At 41.2% G+C, this 13,331-nt stretch overlaps 1 long non-coding RNA gene across 1 annotated transcript; it reads left to right on the top strand.

Moving 5' to 3' along the window:
• Positions 1–8,082: 8,082 nt before the first annotated feature.
• On the top strand, positions 8,083–10,836 carry LOC109968364 (uncharacterized). Its single transcript, XR_002276090.1, has 3 exons — positions 8,083–8,123; positions 9,371–9,455; positions 10,529–10,836. It is a non-coding gene; the product is annotated as an uncharacterized LOC109968364 (long non-coding RNA).
• The last annotated feature ends 2,495 nt before the right edge of the window (positions 10,837–13,331 follow it).

Raw genomic sequence — 13,331 nt, 5'->3', positions numbered from 1 at the left:
AGCTTTCTGGAAAAGTCCTCCTTGAAAATGGATTTGTTAGGTTTGCTCAAACATGGGAAGTGAGTGAGCAAAAGGATAGGCGGACCCAGGTAGCTGACTTCATTGCAAGCAGTGCTTTATTATATACAGTGCATTGATAGCAAAAAAAAAAAAAAAGAAAAGGGCAGGCGAAGATGAAGAGAGTAGACCGGGTGTCGATCAGCAGCAGGAAACAGTTCGGTGATGAGATGGATAGGGAGGCCGGGCTGTGTAGCGGGGGGGTCACTCCTGAGCTGATCGATGTGAAAACGGAGATTATTGAGGAGACAAAAGACAGGTGTTTGTACAGATGGTTTACTGGTGACTGTGCATCGAACTGACGGGCGGAGACTGGAAGGGTAGAGTAGAGCCAAGGTCCGGAGGTGTAGTCCGTGGAGGAAGGTAACAACATCGGAGGAGAGTGGCAACTGGATAAATCCAAATATGAAAAGACAGGAACTAGGAGAAACAGGAACCGGAAGACGGTAATCACAATAACGAAGGCGAGGGGCCTGAGAATGAGATCGAACTAGCAAGGAGGTGATAGGTGAGCAGGGTATAGGTAGGGGCAGAACTAATAAGGTGCAGCTGGTGACAATGAGGGGATGTGGAGCAGGTGTGCCAGGTGGTGTGATCAGGAGCTGAAAAAAGGGAAGCAAAGTGAGGGAGGTAAGAGAGGCAGGTGCAGCCAGGCAAACCTGACAGGATTTTTAAGTATGTTCGAGACCAAGTCAGTTTCTCCTCCTCCATCAGCCATTGTGAGCGTAAAAAATTCTAACTCAAATGTATTAATGTGTGCAGATCACTACAGATGTGTTTCGCTAGGCGAACTTGGCTGTAACAGTTTTGCTCTGACCAACCAATCAGAGGACGGAAAAATGCTGACGTTATTGTAGGCCAGCTAGCCGGCCCTGTGAGGCAAATTTGAAATCTGATTGGTTAAAGAAACAGTCCCATTGCTATTAGAGTTTAAGTTACATTGGCCAGCACTACGGATTCTGAAGGCTCTGGGGAGATTAGACTGAGATGACAGCACATAGAGGCTGAAATCTGATTGGACAAAAAATCTAACATCCACATAAACATACTGGAAACAGTGCAGCCAAGAGAAACCCTACGAAATGAAGAGAATAGACTGCTGGGAATAAATTAATACAATTTCATGAAACAAATATTAGAATTTAGGTTGTAAATGTAGGTCAGTGCTTCTGATAGTGTTTAGGCCAGCAGAGAAGGCCTTGCTGCCCCTGACGGCCCACCACTGGATTTTAGGTACATTTATTTATTTTGGAATAATATTGTATCCTGTCTGTTTCGATTCATATTTATGTTCAAAAATCGTTTAGTTCTCATCTAGCGATTGAGTTTGACACCCCTGCTACTCAAAGATGCTGAGTAGACAGGTATGGTTTCAGTGCCACTTGAGTTTTGATATGTGGCAGTGTATTATCAAGAAAACAACTGAATGAGCACAAATCAAAATGTGTGCCAATTTATTTGCCTGTTAATAGTGAAGAGCTCAAAAGACCACATTTATAAGTGAAGGAAAAGTTTTGAGATGGATCAGAAATTGTCGTTGAGTCCCCCTCACCAGGAGGGTGAGGGAGAACTGAGCTAGGACTCAATGTGCAGACCCAGGTGCTAGTGGAAAAAAAAGGTGGTTTAATGGTGGTAACACAAACAAAGTAACAGAGTTCAGGTATACATACGACCACGGTTGGACAGTACAAAAACAGGGTAGGGCAGTGACAGCTGAGGAGACCAGGACGAACAGGTGAGTAGACAAACTAACGGCAGGAACCAGGAGAATAGGAAGATCAGGATGGACAGGTGAAAATAAGAGTGGCGAACGTACCGACATCAACAGCACAGGGAACTGTCAGCGTTGATCCCAATAACGTCTAGCATAACACGTGTATACCGTACTGAAAGATAATCGACTACACAGATTCTGACAGCGTCGAAAACCCAATCGCGTAACGAGTAACACATGTAATCTTCGTGCCTCTGTTCCTATAGAGTTTAAGTAGGTGTCTTTCTATACAATGCTCCGGCGATGATGGTCTGCCTGAGGTTTAAATAAGGTAGGAAAGTAATTACAGTCATGCGCCTCAGCTGTGCGCGACAACCCACGAGTCACTAATTACAGAAAGTGACAGCTGAGGCGCCGATTCCACAAAAAAGAGAGAGCAGGAGAGAGAAAGGCAGAAGAGAGGCAGTTCATGCTGAGCAGACCTAACAGAAATCTTCATTTTCACATTTAATTTTCAAATTTTTACATGAAATGCATAAAATTTTGAAAATTCAGTCCAAGCCTGACATTCATTCTCCTTTTAGTTATTTTGTTTTTTTGCCAAATATCTGGTCTTCACCTGCTAAATGCTCCATTATGTTGACTGTCTGGTTACTAACTTTGTTCACTGTTTGGTGCAGAGCAGGTAGTGAAACCTTTAGTTGAAAACAGGTGTCTTCTGTGGCTGGAAACCAAACTGACTGGTCAGTAAGACTGGACGATAACGGTTATGTTCTCTGCTGTAAAACCAAAACAATGAGCTGAAAGACACTAAAACAGCCCAGGGAGCTTATTACAGTGTTGGCTGAAACATCTCTGAACCTTCATCACTATGAATGACACTTTTTACAGTACACGGCCATTTGACCATATAATAAATATTGATTAGTGCTATAGTGCAGCTTTAAAATAATCGATACTTATATTAATCAGTACTAATATAACTGAAAGGGTTTTGAACTATGGTATGTAACTGTTTATAAGAAAGGTCAATTCAATTTGCATTGTACATCTGATGTCCTTATTAAGGTCGTTTCTAAATTCAATTCAGTATAATTGAATTGACAACCAAAGCACAGGTTGATAAAGAGCATGTTTACTGATAACTGTTTCCACCAGCTGATTGTTCATGTTTTAAAGTAGCATGTACACAGCTCCACAGCACACAAACACGTGCACACGCAAGGCACAGACCACATCCACAGAACAAGCCCAAACTCACATATTTAGCTGTCATAATGGCTTGCTGTTCTTTTGACCAACCAGTAGGTGACATGACTCACACACACGCACGCACACGCACATACAGAGTCAGAGGCACCAAGCACCACACACCGGTTCACAACTCCCCAATTTGCGTCAGCATGATACCCTGTTAATATGTAAAAGAAAGCAATAAATAATAAAAGATAATCTCGTGAAGTGTTTTTATCTCTTCATCTCACTGCAACTGAATCTTTACAATCTTTAAATGGTCTGTAATGTATTTTCAAACATGTGGTATGGTGCAGGGAAGGTACAGCCTTTAACGCAAAGGAGGAATGGCCTGTCAACAGTTGTACATCGGAGGAATTTTTATTGGTATTATGTTACTCTGTTACATTGCAAAGCATCTAAACAAGACCGAATAGTTATTTGAAGACTAAATGGCTGCAATATTAATTATATTCCATAATTTTGAATAAAGAAAACATATTAAATTTTGTCTTATCTAGAAGTGGAGGTTGTGGCCTGACAGTGGTGGTAGAGGAAAGGTCAAGGGATCAGCAGAAACATTAGATTCATTGTCTGGCAAACACAGCAAAATTTGTTCAAATGGGCTAAGTAAGTTTATTTGTATAGTGCATTTTCATATATAAAGGCAATTCAAAGTGCTTAACACAATGCATACAAATAGATAAAACATTTGAATGCAAATTACAATTTTCAATTGCTAACACACAATTTTGGCAACAGGACTGATTGTCTCAAAACACAACACAATTCAAACAACCACACATCCAAAGTGCAAAATACTTCACACACCCTGCAAAATGAAGCATTATGCATGCAACTACAAAAACACTTATCAAAATTAAACACTTATTCACATTAACTGACTTTATTTTTAGGAAGCAACACAATGCTGTGCAAAATTTCAAAGCACACTTAAATTTGGTGGCCTTTTAATTATAAGAGGATTCTGCAGGGAAAGACCATTGAAGTTCACAGAAACCTGCACAAAATACAAATTTCAATACAAAAACAAAGATTTGGTTTTTTTCTTCACAGCAAATTAGTGCTACACATAGCACAGTGGATATTAAGCTGTGCAAACACAATATATCAATTGTACTGTAAACAAACAAAAAACAACTAGAAATACAGCACTGTGGTTGTATGCCTCTGCCAGCCAATCAGATTCACAGGTTTTTGAGCTTGACCTTTGACCACCAAAATCTAATCAGTTCATCTTTGAGTCCAAGTGGACATTGTGCCAAACCGGAAGAAATCCACTCAAGCAAGGCATTCCGGAGATACTATTCCTGAGATACTGCATTCCCAGAACAGGATGGGCTGCATCATGCTACCTAGCTTGGTCTGGCCACAGCACCTCATCAACATCACATGCAGTGTCCTCCATGGCTAGACAGCAAGAGAAGAAACACCTCAAGTGTCGTATTCAGGCCTCAGCAGCCACCTCTTCAACAGCATTGTGTCTCTTCCATTGCTTGTCAAAGCAGTCGACCTCCTCTCCCTCTGTTTGACGTCTACCTCCACCTGCTAGATAGACTTCTGTTGTTGTAAGCAGGTCACTCACCTGCTGTCTTTTTTATAGTGCTAACATCTTGATTAATGCAATTAGGCTATTAGGTGTTTGGCCAGGTAACGTTTTTTCTAATCGGTTCAGGAGTGTGGCATTTTGAATGGCAGTGATTTGAAATGGCCACCAAGTGACTTCATGGCAGATTTCTGTCTTATGTGGAGAACTGTGTGTAGTGTTCTGCAGAAAGTATTAAGTTAAACTGAAACATGAGTGCAAAGCATTGTTTATGGTGAGTTGAGCTGAATTTTTGCTCCCTTCGTATCAGTTTTGTATAATTGTGCCAAGTGTGTCATTTTAGTTAGTTAGTTAGTAATTGCAAAAAACTGTAAAAGCAACAATTACTTGACTGCATGAAGAAACAACATGCAAGGCCTGTAGCAGGCTCTGGATTCTCACTGATCACAATATACAGGACTTTGTATCCAGATGGGGTCAAGAGTAAAAAAAAAATTCCAAAAAAACTCTAAATCCTGCCATCAGAGAAGATTTCATTCCCTTTGATTTCATTCCGGTCAGCAGATTTATGATATAACATTGACAGATCCCGCATCACTGGTGGTCCCAGGATCAGCATCTTGGACAACAGTACCGAATGTTGTAAACTGTTTAAACTGTTCAGTTCAGCAGAGCCAAATGTGAGTCATAAGCCTCCAACCAGATAAAGTCACAAAGGGGGGTGAAAATGCTGATCTGACAAGATAAAACAGCTTGTCTATTCAAGTAGTAGGCTGGGCCACATTGATATGAATTGATGTAGGAGCTCTGTAATATTTCACAGTAGTCAGTAGTTTTTAAAATATGGCTTCACGTTTATAGCCATGGGAGTGATATCAATCTTCTTATGTACAGTAACTGTTCTCATCTCAGCAAATAAATATATTTCCCAAAATGTGGAACTATTTATTAAGCAGGTTTTACCATATGTGGTGCAAAATCACACAAAAGTTATGTTGTCAAAAATATGAATAGCAACACACCAACTACTCTTAACAGCTGCTTTAATGTTATAGTTACATTCTCTATGATCTTTCTGTACAAGCTGGTGTTCTTATCTTTTAAATTGTATACCTCTATGGACTGATCAGAAAGCTAATGCATTTTGTGTTTGAGGGAAAAAGCAGCAGCTGAATATAATCACACATTTAATACTCAAGATCATAATTATCTCAGCAGCTCTCATAATGCTGAAATCAAACTAAACTGTGGATCTACTGTGACAATATGAAGCTGGCTGTTTTTGTAGACTTTTGAACATTTCATTATGCTTTTACACCCACATCTTTACTTACATTGCAGCACTGAGCCAAAAGACATTCTCACTTAATCAAGAAAAGCCACCCTGGGTACTGGCAGTGTGTCTTCACATTTAGTCTCTAATTCATTATCACTGAGGCTGTTCCAGAAATCACATCACATGCTGGTCTCTGGTCCGTATATCTTAATACAGCTGTCCAAGATCAATGGGAAAAATATGGGAATTCTCTTACAGGGTGGATTTTTTCTTTCATCGTGACCAAGATTTGACTATTCATTTGCAATGAGATCTAATCTCTTATTTATGTGGCGCTACAGATATCATTTTGTTTTGTTCTGTTGTGTAAATCCAGTAAACAGCATTTGCATTTGAACATGCTGTCTTATCAGTATACTGTACCTCTGTGCCACTTATAAAATACAGCATCTTTTTTTATTATCATCATTTCCAGCCCCAGTCTATTGTAATGCTCATTTAAAGTCATAGGTAGGAGCTAGCACAGGCATAAAACTCTAAAAGCAGAATTGTCTTTCCACTTGCGTAAATGGGAGTGATTGTGTCAGTTATGATGTCAAGCACTGATGTGATTCAGGTCGCTATGGTTACACAAGTCTTGTGATAGTAAAGCCCTCAGATTGGTAACAGATCTCTGAGGGTGAGCTTATGGTCAGAGATGTTGGGTCCTGTTGATTAAAATTGAAAATAAAACACTTCCTGATGATTGTTAAAACAATCATGGGCATGATATAAGCCATGCTCTGAAATACACTCAATGTTTTCTCTACAAAGGTTAGACTTTTTACAAAGCACTGTATCATTTTGAATGGTTCCTTTCAGAATCATAAGTAAACCTTTTAATCTTTTCCAAAGTGTGGAACTAAATTTCACACCAAAATTGTCAGCTGCTTCTCCTCTATAAGCAGCACAGGCCTATATATAAGCCTGCTTGATGAGTCTATAATAGCCTGTTACTTTACATAGCCATACTGATGACCACAGCATTGTTACAAGTAATGTTATAAAACAGGCAGCAAGTGTGTCCTCCTCCCATCTGTTCCCTCTCCTCTGTCTCTGTTTCTCTGTGTTCCATGACGCAAAGCCTGAGTGGGAGTGGACAAACCTTCTGCTTCCTGAGAGGACTGAGTGGGCCGCTGCATCCGCTGTGTGCACACCAGAGATGGAGGCAGAGATGGAGGTATACAGTAGAAGAGAGGGGAAGGGAGACATCTAAACAGTTAGTGGAAGCCTGAGAGAAGCTGACAGTGGGGGATACAGAAAAGTAAATAATGAGGATGAATAGAGACAGGAAAGGAGAGAGGAAATTCTAGTACAGATTGTAGGATGGGTTTATTGGTGGAAGAGAGATGTGGAAAGATGCAGAGAAAAAGAAGAGATGGGGAGGAGGAGATGAGGGAATAAGAGACTAATAATGGGGAGATAAGAAAAGAGGAGTGGAGGCAGGTGAGAAAAGGACTGATCGCAAAGAAAATGATCAAGAATTAGAATGACAGGCCTTGAATGACATCTTGCTTGGAAATCTCATCTCTCTCATCTCATTTTCTATATTGCTTAGTCCCAAACAGGGTCGCGGGGGGGCTGGAGCCAACTCCCAGCCGGCATCGGATGAAAGGCGGGGTACACCCTGGACAGGTCACTGGTCCATCGCAGGGTCAACATGCAGACTTGCTGGGAAATGATACTGAGAATAAAAGGTTTTTCAAATCATCTGGGAAATTTGTGGGATAGACTGGGGAGTGCAGTGAATGACTTCAGTTACAGACACATAACACAGTGCAAATGTTGCCAGTGCAGGTCAAGTCAAAGGAAGTCAAAGTGTTTATTTGTCATATGCACAGTTAGGAAACGCGTTTCCCTGTACAATGAAAATCTTACTTTGCTGTCCACATGAATGCCACAAAATACAAATGAAATATAAAGTAGATAAATAAGTAACACTAAATCTAAGGCACTTTAAGCAGCAAATGCAGCAATATAATAAAAATATATAAGAATATAATAAGAGAGTGTATGCTGCATGGGAGCAGCATGTGCAGCAGTCAACAGTCAATGTGCAATTTTTTGGTCCTGCATTTCACACTTCTGAACCTCCGGCCAGAGGGTAAGGAGGTGAACAGTCCGTGCTGGGGGTGAGTGGGATCTTTGAGGATGGAGGCAGCTTTCCTACACAACCTGCAGTGGTAAATGCTCTGCAGAGAGGGCAGTGGAGTCCTGGTGATCTTCTCTGCAGTCAGGTCAGTCATTCACATGATTCTTTCACAGTCTTCATTTCACACAGTGTTATAGTTTACCTGAGACTGCTCAGGTTATTTCACTTATTTAAATGAAGAATGTACTTAATTTCCTTAATAATGCCATTCTATACTATACTTGCACTGCTGTCTAATCTCTTAAAATAGAATGTTCCATGTTGTACAGTTTGTAAAGTCATTTGAAATAAATTTGTGGCCAGACTTGATAAACTAATTATCTGGTGTATATTTGACATGTGGGAATCTGCAATATCTTTTTTTGAAGTGATCCTAATACAGTGTCTTAGCTGAGCCATGGTTTACATTGGAAAGGACTGTCAGGTTAATTTTTTTTTTAATAAACACAACAGTGAGCTTGGAGACTAACTCAGTTCAAGATGCTAGCTAGCATATCAGCTTTGGTCAAATGTAGAGATAGCCCACTTCACACTTGGTGCTGGGAAGCACAGTGGGTTTATCTAAGCTCACTCCCTGGTGCTGCCGGCAAAGACAGTGATGAGAGCATTTAAACTAAACTAAAGCTGTAGGCTGCAAAGTCAAAACAATGAGCCAAAAGATGCTAAAACACTCTGTGGGTGAAATGTAGAATCAAGTGCTAATTCTCTGAGGTTTCATCACAGAGAGCTACACATGGCCATTTGTCATATTGTCAATGTAAACATTTTGATAACTGCAGCTCTAATTGTTTTATTTGCTAAATCATACTTGAATTTAGTTATTCATTAATTTAGCTTTATCAGCCTCTATGGATGACAAAGTGAATCAAACATTGATAAAACGGCTCTCCACCTACAGATTAAACTATAGGACCTCACTCCCACTTTACAGTGGCCTGTAACTGACACCAGCAAGGTAGCTAATTAGAAAAGAAACAAAATGTGTGTTGAAGAGGTAGGTAATATGATGCATAACACTTATAATAAAATCATTTTTAAAATATTAATAATGGTCACAATGCAGTAAAAACTATAATATATTAGCCTACTCCGCATTATATTAATTTACATTTTTGTCCAATCTAGGGCTGGCTTTTTACTCTATGTATATGCTAATGTAATGTGTCATTAAAAAAAGGAAATATACAGTCAGGACACAGTGGCCCTCACAGTGACCTCTGTCTCCTGCTTATCTTTAGTAACATGATCTAACAGTGGCTATTTTACAATTTGGCTAAATCCAGCTCTGAGGTAACAAGTGACACCTTCTGTTTCCATGCTTCTGGTCGCTAGGCAACCTCAGCAATTATACCAGTGCCAAGAAAGGGAAGGGAGGATGTAGCACCCCAAGGATCCCTGCCTCCATTCATCTTGGCAGGTCTGGCTACATCTTGCATCTAAGTGCATACCAAACCTGTGATGAGAGCCAATAAATCACACTACATCTACTGCTGTGATCAAATCAGCTCACCTTCCTTCCTTATAGATATACAGTTGTCTGGTAGGGACGACTGGCTCAACACACCACAACACTCTGCTGCCCTCTGTTGTTGTCTACAGTGTTAGTTTATGACTTAATGGTTGAATTGAAAAGTGGAAAATGATTGCTATGAAAATAATTATCTTTACTTTCAGAGCACTATTCAAAAACTAGGTTACAAAATGCTTCACACAAGGCAGAACATTCAAATCAATAATACTAAATTCAAATAGAGATAAGTATCTTACAAGTAAGATGTGAGTGTGAGTGGTTGTCTGTCCCTGTGTGTTGGTCCAGCGATAGACTAGGACAGTTCCAGTCCCCCATGACCCTCAAATGGAAAAGTGATTATGGATCTTATAGATAACAAGTGAAATTCAGTGGACATGAATAAAATTGTGAAAAAAATCTTATAATTTAAGATAAAAGAAGTAAAAACACAACTCAAGTAAAAAAACAAAAACAAGATAAGCTAAAATAAATGCATGTTTTAAGAAGAGATAGTTGAATCTGACTGCAGTTTATTTCCTGACTGCAAAAACTTTCTATTTTACATAGCTATTATTAGTTTATAAAATATGATACATTGCATTGCTATAGGTTCAACTACCAAAAAGTGCATAAAATTATTCAAATTAGGGCATTCCTTCCAACATGTTAATATGTCAGTAATGTAACAGTGACAGTGTGTCAGGTTTGCCCGGCCACTCTGGCCTCTCTCACCTTTCTTACTCTGTCTCTCTCTATTAGCCCCTGATTACTAATCCCGTTCACCTGTTCCTCACTCCCTTATCACCAGCTGCACTTGATTAGGCTATTCGTTACTTATGCCCGGTTCACCTCTCATTCACTTGCCAGTTCGTTCTTGTCACCAAGCTATTCTCTGTGAATTTTCTCCTCGTGTTGTTTAGCATTGTTCTACGTACCCATTTTGTTTATGACTCTGGATTTTCTGTGCGTTTATCTTCTAGCTCCTGTTTTCTTCCCGGACTGTTTCCTCTGGCCCGTGGCTCCATTCTTCCCTCTCAGACAGGTTGATGCACAGTCACTGAGTGTTTCTGCCATACCCTACGTATCTCTGTGTCTTTTCAGTAGCCATCATCAACCACCGACCAGCCCAGGAGTGACCCTACTACGCAGCTCGGCCCACCTCGTCCATCTCATCCACCTCATCACTCCACACCTCCTGCTGCTGGTCGACACCGGGATACTCCATATATTTAGTATCCACAAACTGTTTGTTTGTAAAGTCACCGCGCTGTATATAATAAATCACAGCTTGCACCAAAATCGGTTACCTGGGTCCGCCTCTTTTTTACCACTCGCTCACTTCCGTGTATGAGCGACTCTAACACAGTGACTAAGAGCGCTTGTGTTTAATAATTCTGCTTTTGATATGTTGAGTACATTTTCCTGTAATACTTCTGGAACAAAGATGTTACCAGCAAGACTCTGAAACAAGAGACCTACATGTATGTCCAATGATCTCAAGCCAGACAGAGGCTTATGCTGTGGTCCTAAATGTCAGAAATATAGCAAGGAGCAAGGCCACAAGGAACCTTAAAGTAGCCAGTGTAAGGAGCCTGAGACAGGGTTGCTGTGGTCCCACCTCTTAGCTCAGGTGAAATGCCTGCAGCTCTCTGTACTAAAATATACCCATGAATATACAGAAATATCTCATTATTAGAAACTTGTTGCGAGTCCACTAAGGCAATCATCAACTTTGCTGTGACTCTATAAGCAGCCTACTGCCATGCCAGCCATGAGAATTTCATGCTGTGCAGCTACAGTAAGCTTTGTACAAAGCTACAAACCTTTGCCTCACATTCTGAGGTCCCAAGGTTTCCAAAAATACAAAAACTGTCAAATATATCTGAAGAAGAGGGAGTTTCATTGAATTGGAAAACAAAATCTTTGGCTTGCATATATCACTATGTGAAATATTCTTCATTGAATCTTTTATCTGTGTAAAACTATCTCTACCACAGAAGCTGGAAAAGGAGGGAGTTATTGACTGGCAATTATATACAGACTATACCCCAGAGAGGCCATCCCATACCTTAATATGGCCTACCCAAAATACACAAGGAAGGAGCCCCACGCAGACCCATTGTCAGCAGCATCAACTCTGTGACTTACAACATAGCTAATCACGTGGCCACCATTCTGGCTCCTTTGGTGGGAAACACAAAAACCACATAAGTAACTCCCAGGACTTCACAAGGAAAGTCCAACAACTGCAGCTGGACCAGGACAAGACCATGGTCTCATATGATGTCACATCCTTGTTCACTTGCATCCCCACCACAGAAGCTGTCAAGATGGTAAAGAAGAGACTCCTGAAGGATGACATGCTGAACAGCAGGACTAACCTCACCCCAGACCATGTATGCACTCTGCTGGAACTCTGTTTAAACACTACCTACTTCCAGTTTAGGGAGCACTTCTATAGGCAGCAACACGGCTGTGCAATGGGCTCCTCGGTGTGTCCTATAGTTGCCAACCTGTACATGGAAGAAATTGAGGAGAAAGCCCTGTCTTCCTTCACTGGTACCGCTCCCAGCCACTGGTGTCGCTACATGGACAACACATGGGTAAAAATCAGGTGGTAGAGGCTTTCACCAAGCCTATCAACTCTGTGGATATCAACATCAATTTCACTTGTGAGGATGCCAGAGATGACTGTCTGGTCTTTTTGGATTTTGCAGTCCACTTGGGAGGGGACAGAAGCCTGAAGGTAGAAGTATATCGGAAACCTACACACACGGACCAATACTTGCTTTTTGATTCAGACTATTTACTTCAACACAAACTGGGAGACATCACAACTCTAAATCACAGGGCAGAGGAAGTGCCCACAACTGCAGAAGAGCCAAGAAGGAGAAATTACACATCCAGAACTCCCTTAAGGCTTGTGGATACCCCAAGTGGGCCTTCGCCAAAGCAAGGAAGAGGCCAAACACCAACAGGGAGAAACCAGAAACAAGATTTTTTTCCTTCCCTGGTCCTGCTCCCAGCCACTGGTTCCGCTATGTGAATGACATATATAAAGGATCTTTCGCAACCACAATATCCTAGTCAACTTTAAGCCAGGGAACACCCTGCGGCAAAGACTGGTCCACCCGAAGGACAAAACACCCAGAAACAAACAGAGTGATGAAGTGTAGTCAGGAGTGTAATGACTTGTACGTTTGTGAAACTAAGCAGCCGCTGCACAAGCGCATGGCCCAACACAGGGGGGCCAACCCCAGTGGACCAGAGTCAGCAGTCCACCTCCACCTGAAGGGCAAAGGACATTCTTTCGAGGGCAGTGAAGTCCAGATCCTCTCCAGAGAACATAGCTGGTTTGAGAGAGGAGCGAAATAAGCAATTTTTGTTCAAATAGAACACACCTCACTAAATAGGGGTGGACTAAGACACAACTTGTCATCCATCTACAACTCTGTTTTGAGATCTCTGCCCACACATGTCCACCGGGACAATAGGTGTCGGTCCACAGGTGAGGGTTCAAAGACAGGTAACGACGCTCACCGATCCTGGGCTATAACGAATCAGTCGTTAGGGGACATTGTTGGGCATCAAAGGATTGAAACACCACCGGTGCAGCTTCCATTATTGTTTAAGGAGTGAACCAAATTAAAAAGCCAGTAGAGACAACACAGTGATGTTTAATTGTCAGATTGGGAGAGCTCAGGAGCAGGAGAAACAGTCTTACAGGCAGAGAGGATAAGGCAGAATCACAGGTCTGTAATCCAGGCAGGGTGTTGATAGCCA

Source organism: Monopterus albus, unplaced genomic scaffold, assembly GCF_001952655.1.
Source record: "Monopterus albus unplaced genomic scaffold, M_albus_1.0 scaffold147.1, whole genome shotgun sequence".
In the NCBI taxonomy this organism is placed as follows: domain Eukaryota; kingdom Metazoa; phylum Chordata; class Actinopteri; order Synbranchiformes; family Synbranchidae; genus Monopterus; species Monopterus albus.
Note: the sequence above shows the minus strand (reverse complement) of the source record. Positions and strands in the feature narration are given on the sequence as shown.